The sequence below is a fragment of the Bos taurus genome, chromosome 19 (genome assembly GCF_002263795.3).
Source record: "Bos taurus isolate L1 Dominette 01449 registration number 42190680 breed Hereford chromosome 19, ARS-UCD2.0, whole genome shotgun sequence".
Lineage (NCBI taxonomy): Eukaryota > Metazoa > Chordata > Mammalia > Artiodactyla > Bovidae > Bos > Bos taurus.
Window position 1 is genome coordinate 23,194,237 of NC_037346.1, and position 14,841 is coordinate 23,209,077.

A 14,841-nucleotide genomic window follows, 5' to 3' on the forward strand; every position below is an offset into this window, starting at 1 on the left:
CATGACCCCCTTCCCCTAAATCTGTACACACCCCCTCCCACCTCCACGCATTCTCTCATCAACAACAACCAGAAGCCACACTGATGAGCAGGGCACGAGCAGGGCAAACAGAACCCAGGAAGAGAAAGCTCCCTGGTGCACCCACTGTCTGCACCACACTGGGGACTGGACAAGGAATGCCTAGTCCTGGAGTTTTTATACATACAGCATCCTTCCTCAACAAAATTATCAGCCCCTTGAGGACAAGAGCTATGTCAAGATTTCACATCCTTAAAAATTAGCACCATGAAGTGGTTCAAGAAACGATTGCTGCTCTTAACAGCAGGTACACTTGCCTCTCCATTTGTGGATCATAAACGATGATTCCACTGTGGCCAGAAATAATAACTAAGATATAGGGAGACCTGTACAGAGCATATGTGTGTGTGTATGTGTTTATATATATATATATATATATATATATATATATATATATAAAATCAAGGAGCTTTACAAAAGATCTGCACAGGTGGTTATTCTCCCTTTCTGACAACTGAGAAAATAGGCTCAGAGAAGTTAAATGACTGGCCCTAGCTCAAAAAGCCAGTAAGTGTCAAACCTGGGATTTGAGCCCAGTCTGCCTGCTCTTACACATATACACTGTTTTCATACCTTGTGGTTTTTTCCTTTAGTTGGTTTCTGTATATTTTTTGGCTGCGCTGCTTGTAGGATCTTACTTCCCTGATCAGGGATTGAACCCAGGCCCTCAGTAGTAAAAGTACTGAGTCTTGACCACTAGACCATCAGGGAATTCCCCATACCTGGTTCTCAAATGCCTGTGATTCAAGTTTCAAACTCCAACTCTTCTTCTCTCCTTTGCTATGAACATAAAAACCTCAGACTACTCCACAGTTCTGTACCAAAAGCTCTGCAATAACTATGTGAAAACTGAAATTAAAAACACCAACATTGCCGAAGAAAATGAAATATTTAGGTATGCTGCTGCTAAGTCGCTTCAGTCGTGTCCGACTCTGTGTGACCCCATAGACGGCAGCACACTAGGCTCCTCCGTCCCTGGGATTCTCCAGGCAAGAACACTGGAGTGGGTTGTCATTTCCTTCTCCAATGCATAAAAGTGAAAAGTGAAAGTGAAGTTGCTCAGTCGTGTCCAACTCTTAGCGACCCCATGGACTACAGCCTATCAGGCTCCTCCATCCATGGGATTTTCCAGGCAAGAGCACTGGAGTGGGGTGCCATTGCCTTCTCTGTACTTAGGTATAAATCTAGCAAAATATGAATAGGATCCTAGGCTGAAAGCTACAAATGCTGATGAAAGAAATAAAGATGACCCAGAATAAGTGGAGAGACTTATTAATGTTCATGGATCGGAGAATCAATATTGTAGAGATATCCATTCTGCCCATAAAGATTTATAGGTTTAACACAATTACTATCAGAATCTGGGCAAAGATTTTTGTAGACAAAAACAAACTTCATCCTAAAATAAAACTTTAACCTTTATACAAAAAGCAAAGGACCGAGAATAGTTAAAACAACCTTGCAAAAGAACAAACTGGGAGGAGTCATTCTTCCCGATGTTAAGTCAAAGAATGACTGCCTTTTCAACATATGTTTGCTCAAGCAATTAGATATCCACAAACTCAGATGTTCTTCAATGGATGAATGGTTAAACAAATTGTGGAATATCCATATTATAGAATACTACTCAGCCATTAAAAAAAAAAAACTCAACCTAAATGTTACACCTTACACAAAAATTAACTGAAAATGGATCAAAGACTTACATATGAAACATAAGACTATAAAACTTTTAAACAAAAAACAGAAGAAAGTCTTCAGGACCTAGGACTAAGTGAAGATTTCTCAGACTTGATGCCAATGTCTAAAAAAGGAAAACTGATATGATACATCTCATAAAATTAAAATCTGTTGCCCTACTGTAAGACAACGAAAAAGCAAATTACAGACTGGAAAAATATATTTGGAAACTACGTATCTTACAAAGGACTAGTATCTAGGCTATATTAAGAACTCTTAAAACTCACCAATAAGAAAACAAATTGTCCAATTAGAAAATGGGCAAAAGACATGAACAGACATTTCACCAAAAAGGATATACAGGTGAAATATCAACACGTGAAAGGCTGTTCAGTATCTTCACAGTTTACACCTTTACATTTATATGGGATATAAATATATAGTTATATTCCACTAGGGAAACTAAAGTTAAAACTACAACGAGACATCATTAAACACCTATTAGCATGGCTAAAATGACAAATAGTAACAACACCAAAAAGCGGTGAGGGTGCTGAGAAATCGCACCATATACACATAGCCGATTGGAATATAAAACGGTACAGCCACTCTGGAAAACAGTTTGGCAGTCCTTTCAAAACTAATAATACACTTATGATATGACCCAGCAATTATACTCTTGGGCATTTATTCCAAAGAAATGAAAATTTAAGTTTGCACAAATACCTGTATGCAAATGTTCATAGTAGCTTTATTCACAATAGCTTAAAACTGGAAACAACCCAAATGTTCTTCACTGGATAAATGGTTAAACAAACAGTGGAACATCCATACTATGGAATACTACTCAGCCTCATAAAAGACTACTGATACAGGCAATAACATGGACAGTCTGTCATGGAATTACGCTGGGTGAAAATAGTCAATTTCAAAAGATGACCTGCTATATGATCCCATTTATATAATATGCTTGAAATAATGCAATTGCAGAGATAGAAAACAGGGGTTAGCATCTGGGGATAGAAGGGAGGGATGGTTCTTAGAAGGTAGCATCATGAAGGAGCTTTTGCAGCGATGGAACGGTTCTGTATCTTAATTGTGAAGCAGTTACATTAAACTACCTGTGTAGGGATTACCCTGGTGGTCCAGTGGCTAAGACTCTGAGTTCCCAATGCAGTGGGCCCGGGTTCAATCCCTGGTCAGGAAACTAGATCCCATATGCTGCAACTAAGAAAAAAAAAACAAAACACCCTGTAGGCTGCAATGGAGATGGAAGATGCCGTGTGCTACAACTAAGACCCAAAGCAGCTAAATAAATAAAATTTAAAAAAAAAAGAAAACAACTACCTGTGTGGTTAAACTGCACACAACTACACACACACACACACACACACACACACACGAGTGCATATATAACTAGTGAAATGTGAATAAGGTCCAGGAGTGTACCAATGTCAATTTCATGGTGTTGACACTGCACTAAAGTTATGCAAGATGCTAACATTAGGGAAGGAGGGATGAAGGGTGAACAGGACCTGCTGTGTGTATCAGTTCAGTTCAGTTGCTCAGCCGTGTCCAACTCTTTGCGACCCCATGAATTGCAGCACGCCAGGCCTCCCTGTCCATCACCAACTCCCGGAGTTCACTCAAACTCATGTGCATAGAGTCGGTGATGCCATCCAGCCATCTCATCCTCTGTCATCCCCTTCTCCTCCTGCCCCCAATCCCTCCCAGCATCAGGGTCTTTTCCAATGAGTCAACTCTTCGCATGAGGTGGCCAAAGTATTGGAGTTTCAGCCTCAGCATCAGTCCTTCCAACATATATATATATTTTTCTTACAATTTCCTGTCAATCTATAATTATTTCAAAACAAAAAATTTAAAACAAGTAAGCCGACAGACAAAACCCAAAAAGACTGGACACAGGATTCCAGCAATGTTTCTCTTTTACACAGAAAAGGACAACTAAGACATTCTGAGGATAGCTTCTCAGTTGAGAATCCTTTCAACCCCCTGTTCTCATGTGCTGCCCGGCTTGAGATGCTGGACATGCCCATCCGTGTGGTTCCTTATCTGGACTGAGCAAGAAACTGCCAGGGGCAACCAAAAGCAAAGTAAGAAAAAAGAAGGGAAAGTTCACTGAAAACAGAACTTCTGTCCAAAGAATAAGGAGTCAAGCAGGAGAACTCCATCAGCAAGGCTACGACTCATCGGACTGGCAAAATCCATGACAAGCAGCACTAAGTGAAGGTGATGAGAAAGTGAAGAAAGACGACAAGAACGAATTGCAGAAGCTAAGTGAGCTGTTTAAACATGTTCTTGCTGTTCAAAAAATAAGTAAAGGTATAAATCTCAAACAAATGGTATGTACATTCTTCAAACAAGGGCAGGTGGGGTGGGGGGAGTTGTTTTAATGCACAAGTCCTAGCACTGTTATCTTCATAAATGAAACTGCTTATACATTTTCAGGGCTGCACTGCTTTGGACTGTTAATCAGATGGATATTAAGATTTTTTCAATTAGCAGCATGAGCTACAATACTATTTTAAACTGCTCCTTTGCCAATAAATCTGTAAAGATCAAATTAAAAAAATAGATTTCATTAAAAAAAACTTATTTTTTAAAAGACAAAAATAAAAAGTCACAAAAATTTTCTCACTGGGAGAAAATATTTGTAAAACATATATCTGACAAAGGACTCTCATCAAGAATATATAAAACTCTTCCAAATTAATAAGATACACCAAAAAATGAGCAAAAGACATATGCAGATGGCAAATAAGAACATGCTGAACATGTACTTCTGATAAGATGCTCAACATTAGGGAAATCAAAACCATGAGAAACTCTACCCCAACTAGGATGTCTATGATCAAAAAAACAGAAAATAACAAGTATTGGTGAGGATGCAGAGAACGTAACTCCTTCCTTACACATGGCTTTAGGGATATAAAATGATACAATCACCCTGGAAAATAGGTGGGAAACTTCTCAGAAAGTTAAAACAGATGACTTAGGTATACCACTCCTAGGTACCGACCTAAGAGAAGCGAAAGCGTTATGTTCACACAGACTTAACACTTGATCGCATACAGCAATTTTATGTGTTAACAGCCCCAAACGAAATAAAACCAATATCCATCAACAAGGGGATGGATAAACAAATTGTGGTATATCCACACAATGGAAGACCAGTCAGCAATGAAAAGGAACAAACTCCTGTATCACTCAACAATGCTGATGAATGTCAAAATCAATCTGGAATAAAGGCAGGACAGAGGGAGGGTGAGGAAGGGCGGAGAGAACTCACTGTTGAACTTCAGAAAACTGAGATTAATCTACAGTGACAGCAGATCAGTGGTTGCCTGGGACTGGGAGGGGACGGTTAGGGAAGAATAGATTACAAGCGAGCACAAAAAACTTTTATTTTAAGGGTGAAGGATATGTCCACTATCTTGACTGTCATGATGGTTTCACAAATGTGTGTATTTATATTTATTTATATATATATATATATATATATGTCTAAATTCATCCAACTTACACGCTTTGAGTATATGTGGTCTAAAATACAGTTACATCCCAGTAAAACTCTTAAAAACATTTTTTAAATTAGGGGAATCAACTCTTCAGATTTCTCAGAGTTTATAACTTAGAGACTGATTTAATCAAGAAAGGTGGACATCTACTGAGTATCCAACACATACAAAGGCCCTGAATAAGGTGTTTTGTCTACGGCCATACCACCCTGAACACACCCGATCTCGTCTGAATAGGGTGTTTTGCACACATAACCCTTATACTGAGAAAAACACTGCAAACTGGCATTGACATTCCCCACTTTGTTGTTTTTGTTCAGTCTCTAAGTCACGTCTTACTCTCGGAGACCCGTGGATTGCAGCACACCAGCCTGCACTGTCCTTCACTATCTCCTGGAGTTTGTGCAAACTCATGTCCATTGAGACAATGATGCCATCCAACCATCTCATCCCCTGTCATCCCCTTCTCCTCCTGCCTTCAATCTTTCCCAGTATCAGTTTTTCCCAGTATTGGAAAAAACTCATTTCCAATGAGTTGGTTCTTCACATCAGGTGGCCAGAGTATTGGAGCTTCAGCTTTAGCATCAGTCCTTCCAATGAATATTCAGGATTGATTTCCTTTAGGATTGACTGGTTGATCTCTTTACAGTCCAAGGAACTCTTCAAAGAGTCTCCTCCAGCACCACAATTTGAAAGCATCAACTCTTCGATGCTCAGCCTTCTTTATGGTCCAATTCTCACATCCATACATGACTACTGTAAAAACTATAGCTTTGACTATATGGACCTTTGTCAGCAAAGTGATGCAGCCATGAAATTCCCTACTTTATAGACAAGAAAACAAAGCTTCAGAGGGTAAGTTAATGCTGTTCATCAAGGTCACACAGCTGATATTAATAAATGGTTGAGGGGCAAATTCAAACCTTTGGTCTGGTTGGCTGCAAAGCTCCTTATGGAGCTGTAACATAACTGCTACCTTCTGAAGGCACGGACATGACCTCCAGAGGTGTTAGGCCCATCTCCAGAGAGGAGCTTGGCTTTCCCTCTTCCTCGACATGGAGCTCTAGAACCAAGAAATGTCCTGGGGACTTTATTGATACATCTTGGCAAGACAGATGGCAAACCACTTCTACTCTTTGCAAGGAAAATTGAAAACACTTTTAAATGAGTGCTCAGCTTTTTCCAGGAAATACCCATGCCATCTTAGAAATGGAATTCCAATAGATTTCCTGGGAAAATTCAATCAATTGCCAATGAAAACGTACTCTGGCTATTTCCACCTTAGTTATATCTCCAGATTGATATTTCCATCACTCGGAATTTCCAGCCTGATTCCAGGGTTATTCATTGCACGTCCCCTCTTGGGCAAGCTGAGCTGCTGCCAGCAGAATGGCATGCTGGCACCAGCCAAGCCTCTCAGGAATGGGGCCCAGCGGAAGCATGCCTGCCACTCCAGTGTCACATTTGGAGGAGTTACAAGTAGATCTTGGAGGACAGTGTCTCTGCTTCTACACTGCTTGCCAGAGGTTTGGGGAAGCTTGTCTCTCTCCCAATATTTGAGTGAAGCAAAGGAGGCACAGAAAAGAGTGGCAGCTTCTTGATTTCACATCAGGCAGCTAAATCCCTGTGGAATGCCATCAGGAGATCTGGGGAGCCTTGAGCCAGAAGTTACTTAAGGTTGTAGAGAAGAGAAGCAAAAGAAGCTTCCTAAGAGGCATGCCCATTGGCTAACCTAGAGAGAAAACTTCTGCTGTAAAGCTGTGAAGGAATTAATGCAGCTACATCGCTTCTGATGGAGCAGGCAGAGGTTTGGCATCTGATTCAAGCAGGTTGAAACCCACCTTTGTTGGTATGACGTTTCAGGAGCAATTTGGGCTCAACGTAAGTCAGTGAAAAATAACGCCAGCAGACACCTCATTCAGAAGAGGCTCCTTTGAGATGGCAGGCAGCGGAGCAGAGAAATGTTCAGCTTTCATTTTAACAGATTAACTCAAGTTATTTTCATTTTATGGTTTACTGAAGGATGTTTTAAAAGAGTTTGACAGTTTGCAAACAAGGCCAAAAATAAAACAACCCTGAGACAGGTAGGGCAGAGAGGTACCTAGAATAGGAAGGATCTCTTGGACTCCTTTTGAGAAGCTTCCAGAATGCAAAGATTACAGCCATCACACAAATTTGGAGGAGTCAGTACTGAAAATTGAGGCCAATGATGAAACATAATTCCTGGGTGGATTCCTCTTGAGTATCCAGATCTGCATGTTCATCCCAGCCTGCTCCAGCAACTTGCCTTGAAAAGCTCCTCAAAGCTGTACAATCCAAGATCAATGCCCAACCTACATCAAGTAAGTAATGACTTTATCCAACCCCACCCACTGTGGAGCATGTGTTTTTAAAGCAGAAAAGAGATCAACAGAATGATAGCTAAATAAAGTAATTATGCCAAGGAAGAAAAGTGAGAAAGCACTCCGTGAAGGTGACTAGAAACCCATGGGGCACCAGCTAGTACCCTGACTGAGAAGGTCTGCAAAGAGATCCCCTTTAGAATTTGTATTTGTATTTGTATTCAGCTTGTCAACAATACTGGCTGAAACCTATATACATTGCCTTAAACTAGGTTTAAACTTTTTAGTTTATACTTATTCTTTTATACTTCAGTATATACAGTAATGTAATATACATACAGTACAGACAGTACCCATACATACAGTGTAACAGTATATAACAGTATACGCAAGGTAGGGCAATGTATATACAACACAGGGCAACATCACCTACAATGAATAACATTAAATGTAGAAAATTAGGACCAAGAAGAAAAATATAAATATGTCAATCATGCAGGTTAACAATCTTTCATGAATGAACTTAAAATTTGCCTCTGGATTTTCCTGGCAGTCAAAGCAGAAAAGGAAACACCAACAATAGTATACTTGTCAGTATTGGAAAGGAATAAGTATATCAGTTCCTCAGGAAAAACAAATCTTTTCTCAGCACTGAGTTCTAAACTTTTTTTTTTTTTGGCCTCACCATGCAGCATGTGGGATCTTAGTTCCCAGACCAGAATCAAACCTGTGCCCTTATACTGGAAGCTTGGAGTCTTAACCACTAGACCACCAAAGGGAGTCCCTAAAATAATTTTTTAACACTGACTCTGTCCAAAGGATACTGTGTGGAAAAGAAAAAAAAAAAAGCAATAATCTTGGAAAGGCCTTTATAACACATGGCATTATACCACATACTATTAAAAGATATCCAAGAAATATTATCCTGAAGTTATCTGTGTGGTGAGACAAAATAATTATATATCACAGTCTAAGAATGTTTTTCCAAAAACACAGACATAGGAATATTCTATATATTGATAGATAAATAATGCTTTAAGAAACTCTTTAAAACTAAGTTAAAATAATGCTAAATTAGGAGACTGTAATTCTTATTCCAAAAGCCTCCACAAAGGGTTTCCTTAAGTAGAGAGATCGCCGATGTCTAACATATCTGGCCAACAATCAGTCTGCAACACGGACCAAGGGTCAGAGAAAACCAAATGCAAGAGCCACTTGCAGTTGATGATGAAAGGCTGCAGTATCCTAAAATCCTAAAGAATCTTAGATCAATGGGAACATGACATATGCTATAAAAGTCTTATTTTAAGAAGACCAAATGATACATTAAAATATATACGCTCTTAAATATATACATGCATAAACATAATGTGTGGATATGAAAGGGAAATGGTCTAAACTGTAAACTTTGATTTATGTACATTTTTGGGATATTTCCAAAACAAAAAGTTCAACAGCATGCTATAGGGCAAAGCGATTTAAAAGCTAAATTTATATTTGAACATTGCTGCTGAGAACAAAGCTCAGTAATTCTGGGATTAGCACCCCCTGCCAAACAGGCAGTCTTTAAGCACCAGCTCAACTTCATCTTCTTGGTGAGATTTCCTCCGTTTGGAGGACAGAACTGACCTGCTTCTGCTTAGTTCAAAAGACCTAACAGATTTATTTTTAGAGCACTGCCTTGCCCCTTAGAGTGGGCCCAAAAGACAAGTGAAAACAGCCAAGAGGAAATAAAATAGCAAACCTGCCGCCTCTGTGGCCCTGAATGGCCATTCTTCCACCCTCCCTCTCCGAAACCCACCTCTTTCCTCTCCATTGTCTAAGTCTTGCCTTCAAGACCCAACATACATTAAACCTGTGCTGTGCTCCCTGACAGGCCTCCTGTGTCTGGGCTCAAAGCAGTTCCATCCATAACATGCCCCTAGCAGGTGGCTCAAAGCCACTCCAGCACAGGATTTATCAAGCTTCCCCACTAGGCCGGAAATCCCATGAGGGTAGGGTCTACAGGCAGACTCCTGTAAATCCCAAGCACTTGCCACAGTGCCTGGTCAATGGAGACGATCTGTTCTGAGTAGTACCTCACTAAGCGGTGGACTAATCCATTTCCTTACGCACAGTCAGCTTTTACTAAGCAGCCACTACATGGGACAGCCCTAAGCTAGGCACTGAGCTTTCAAAGAAGAATCAGACATGAAGCTGGACCCTCAAGGAGTTGAAATCTAATAGGATCCCCCACGCATAGTTAACTATGAACCAAAGAAGAAAGTGAAAACTACCTTAAGAGATATAGATAATGTGTGAAATGAATGAAGAAAGTCACCATTACAAAGTTTGGACAGGAAAAGCCTGCAAACAACCTAAGTGTCCATGACTGTTTAAATAAATTATGGGACATATGTAAAATAAAACACATAGTCATTTAAAAGGGTCAGATAACTGTAAAAATACGATATACAAAAATGATATAACAGACCTACTATTTACTGAACCTTTACCATTTGCCGGGAAGGGGGGCAGGCAGAAGGAAGCAGAGGTGCAGAAAAAGGCTTTCCTGGCTTCAGTCCCTTTTGCAGGACAATACCCTTGTCCTCAAGTTCCTTGCAATACATTTCCTCTCTTGCTTAAGCTACTTCAAGTTGGTTCTTGTCATTTTCAAACACTCCTAACATACATGGTAAAAAGGACTAGACAGTGGGGCTGACATTTGTTAAAGCTCATCAAACCGAGCGCTTAAAATCTGTGCTTTACTGTTTTACATAAATTACATCTCAACTTAGAAACAGTGAGACCAAGACAGCATGAATAAATGGAGGACACTGGTACCAGTAAGAGAACAACTGCACTGGAGGAGCAGTTCCGGGGCAGGGGTTGATCTGGTGCACTGCCCAGATCCCCCCTCAGCACGAACACGCTCGCTCTCCCAGCTGGCAGGAGTACTGGCAGCCGCAGATTTCAGCTGATCCCCTCTCCCAGACCTGCTCTCAGCTGAAGAAAAGCGCTTCTCCAATGTCACTCCCCTTTCCCAGCCAAAACTCACATTCATCGACTGGTGGATGGAGGGAGGGTGTATAACGATTCAGCCCTGTTGGCCTAATCTGGGACTACTCTGAAGGGTTAGCCCCTTTAAGCAGCTCCACAGCTCCGTACAGGACTGGCTAAGGCCTCTGTTAGATTTGCAGTGAAGTTCAACTTCTCTCTGTTCCCCATCCTGCTTCCATCATGCCCCCTTGGGTAGTGGTCCTGAGAGCATTCCCCAAATAACTTCCTGGGGATGCAAACCTCCATCTTAGGAGTATGCTTCCTGGGAAACCTGACTTGCAACATGTGAGAAACAGAATGAATCAATTTTTAGCAAGCTTGAGATTCCAGGTAAAAACATCCAACAAGGAGTTACAAATGTGGGCTAGAGCTCAGGAAAGTTTTGGGCAGGAAAGAGATTTAGGAGCGATCCACAGAAAGGTGACAATTAAAACCATGGGATTTTACAATACACCAATGGGGAAAGGCTGGAGAGAGGAAGGCCAAGGTAATAAAAAGGGCTGATATTTCATGTGTGGATAAGAAAGGGAAGACCCAAGACACAGGCAGAGATAAGGGGAGAACAGAGAATACAGTCATTATCACCAAAAGCACTTCAAGAAAGTCTCCTGTCAACAAAGGCAAATACTACCAGAAGAGCGAAGAAGAACGAGACACGACGCAACAAATGCTCAACAAACCCTGGTTAATCAAGCTGAGTGGGACACGTGGCCTGCAGGGCGCTCAGCTTTTGCTGGGTTGTTTTTGGCAGCTTCTGTCCTACAGCGACAGGCACAGACTCTACCTGAGTGCCCTGAGGCAGATCCACCGTTGGATTGGTAAGCAAAGAAAAGCTGAAACGGTCCAGTACATGAATATAAGTGAGCCAAGACAGAGTTCAGCTGCTTAAGCAATTTGGAAGAAACCTTCTTCTGAAAGGTTTCTTTCAAGAGTATTCCCAGGGATCCTCTGAATTAACAGCTGGGATCCTTGAGAAGGCTCACTGTCCCTATGGACCAAATTCAAACCTCAGTCAAATCCACAGATATTTAAATAGACTGATTCTAGCACACTTTTTTTTGAGGGGTGGGGACAGAAGGCCACAGGTATAAGGAGGGAGGGGGGAGGTAATCACTTACAGACATCAGTGACATCATCATTGCTTTGAATACAAACAAACAAGCTCTTCTTAGCCATGGCACCCTAAAGTAAATGACATCCCACACAAACAGGTGTTACGTGACCTCCAGTCCTAGACCAGAGTAAACAATTTTATTTCTGCTCCTGTGCCCGACGTAACTAGGCGTGATATTCAATGGCACACTGGCCTTCCCTGTTTTCCTTTGGTGTGGCTGAGGGATTCTCACACCTATGTCCCTTACCCGAGTCCTGCAATCCAAGGCCAAGGCATCACAGATGCCCAAGAGCTGGTGTGGCTCTACTTCCTGCAGAGATTTCAAACCTGTCGGGAATTCCGAAAGTCAGCACCAATTTCAAATCTGATCAGCATCTCTGAAAGTCACAGTTACCATACAGCTGAATAAAATATTTTTTCATAAATTTAACGCCAGTGTGTCTGTGTTTGGAAACTTTGAAAATACATGTTGTATGGTTTACTGCACTGGAAAAGGTGCCAACAGAGTTTCAAAGGAAGGGAAGTGTATAACTGTTTCCTTTCAAATGCATTTTCCAATGGGATCCATTCAGGGAAAAGGCTGGAACTAACTAAAACATTATTAAAAACTGTTATGGAAAGAGACAGGGAGATGGAAAAAGATAGACCCAAAAAGCGAAATACATAACCAAGAGTGAGACAGACATATGAGGAAAAAGAAAGGGGATCTGGGCAGAGAGACAGGTTGGACGGGGAAGTGGGGGGAGACGGAGTTTTGTCTGGCAGTTGCCGTTCGTGGCCTCATACTGCCGCAGATCAATCGATCCGGCCTGCAGCGCTGCTGGCCCAGTGGCACAAGACAAACCACAGAGTTGGCTTCAAGCTCGGCGCTTGCGAACTGCTGACCTTCAGTTTTCAAACCAAAAATATTCTTTGGGAAACGGTAATACCAGGTTCAGCCCAACCAGCCAAGCAAAAACAAGGACTACTAACCTGAAGTAACACCCTATTCGGTTACATCAGGCACCAAGCCTTCACAGGCATCAACTAGGAAAATCGGCAAACCTGAAACCACACCCCACCAAAAGCCAACTCCAGATTCTGACTCAACCAAATAGGCAATGATAGCCAGAAATGCTAAAGCAAGTGACATGGTGTTTCAAAGTTGGCTTGACCAGGACCTGCTCCAGCAGGAAGGCCAGTCCTTGCTCACAGAGCCAGAGATATGGCAATCCTTTCTGAGGTCACATGTGCATGACTCCAGTGGAATCCGCATGCAATGCTGAGGGCAGGGTTTGGCACTGACTTACAAGCCATTACATTTCTAGACAAAGGATTAACAGTTTGTAGTGAGTTGTTTTTTTGGTTTGGAGTGTTTTTTTTTCCCCCCTGTCTTTTTCTAAATTCATCTAAGTTAGGGTGATGCTAAAATCTATCTCCTAAACTGGGATACTTGTGAGGGCAAAAGGGCGTGCTATTAGTAACTCATAAACAGGGGCAATCACTGGGCAAACCAGGACTTACCATCACCTTAGCCTAAGCCATAGTAGTTGTTCTTCTCTCTGGGTCAGTATTATACAATTTCAGCTCTGAAGAATCTTATTTAAAAAGCCAGGACTGCTCCTGATTAGTGCCAAAGCACTTTTTGAGCTCCTCCAATGGAGAGGTAAACAAATCAATTAAGTTAACTGCAAAAACTAACAAGAAAGATTGGGCTTGACAATCAGGATTCTGGAGAAGCTAAAAATTCCAGGCAGCAGCTTCAGGGGAAAAGGGAATGTGCCACAGATGGAGCTGTGGAGGCTGATCCGCCCAGCCTCTCAGTGCTGGGCCCTGATGCCTCAGCCAGCTTCAAACGGCGAGTGGAGGGCGGGCAGACCTTGGTGCAAGTTTGCTGAGTTCCAGGCCATCATTCTTGAGGGTGTAATAACCATGGGCTGTAGCACACATGTTGAGGGATGAGGGAAAAAAATAAACAGAGAGACAAAAGAATGAGGATGCACTGCCAATTTCAATTGTGCAGCTTTTATTTTTAAATGCTTATCAAGCTGAGAGAGAGCAGAGTTCTTGGAAAACAAGGTTTCCTTTTTTCCAATGCCAGCGTAAAACACCCTCAAGGACGGGCACTGCACAGACTGTAACAACAAGGAACGTGGCCCTGCACCCTCCCAGCAGCACAGCCCGCCATGGGTCCCACGCTGCTCTGATTTCGGCTCAACTGAGAACTTGAAATAACAGGCCCACTGCCTCTGGTAAAAACTGCTCTTTTTAAATTTTTTATTAATCTCCAAACTGGCTGTGTTAGAATTACAGCCCATTACCTACTAACTCTCTTCACTAATAAAATAAATTTGTAAAAGGCCTAATTACTACTTTTACTGAAGTACACTGCCTGGGGATCAAGTACAGGAAGCCAAGGACTCAACCAGTTGTCAGCGAGACTGGGATGGGGAGGGGGCCCGGGGGAGGATATGGAGTCACTAGAGGGAGGGGATAGGAGGGCCGCAGAAGAGGCTGAGCCCGTGCCCAAAAAGACACAAAAGGCCACTAACCCTGCTGTTGTTCTGAACAGCCTCGAGAGGATCCATGCCATCATGGCATTTTGGGAGGCCTGTCACGGGTTACACAGGCCTGTGCTGCCCACGCCCCAGCTCAGCAGAAAAAGCGAGCTGCAGTCCAAGACAGATGGATCCTGGCCGGACTCTCAGCAGAGAGCCTGGAGAGTCTGACCAGTAAGGAAATAAACAACCATCCTTCCCACCTACCCCTCTCTCTCTCCTTGCCTCCCCACCCCCAAATCTAGGCCCCCAAAGAAGAAAAAGACACAAAACAACAACAAGTGCGGGCAATTGCACAAGAGCTGTACCGTGAAGGCGAGGCCGGCTGCATCGACTTCTGGGCCGTGCCCTGCACCCCATCCCAGAACACTGATTACAGAGCTGGAAGCGTTCCTCACCCGCTGAGCCAGCCGGCCCCTCATCCAGGGCTGGTGCGGTGCAGTCTGACTAGAAACGAGCAGTCAACTCTGACACGCTCATTTGTAACAGAAGGTGTATATGAGACAAACTAG

At 42.3% G+C, this 14,841-nt stretch overlaps 1 protein-coding gene and 1 non-coding gene across 6 annotated transcripts in view; both read right to left on the reverse strand.

The window, feature by feature from the left end:
• SMG6 (SMG6 nonsense mediated mRNA decay factor) overlaps positions 1 to 14,841 on the reverse strand; it is a 200,607-nt gene that overhangs the window by 114,079 nt on the left and 71,687 nt on the right. The window lies entirely within an intron of this gene.
• Positions 717 to 789, reverse strand: TRNAK-UUU (transfer RNA lysine (anticodon UUU)). Its single transcript has one exon. It is a non-coding gene; the product is annotated as a tRNA-Lys (tRNA).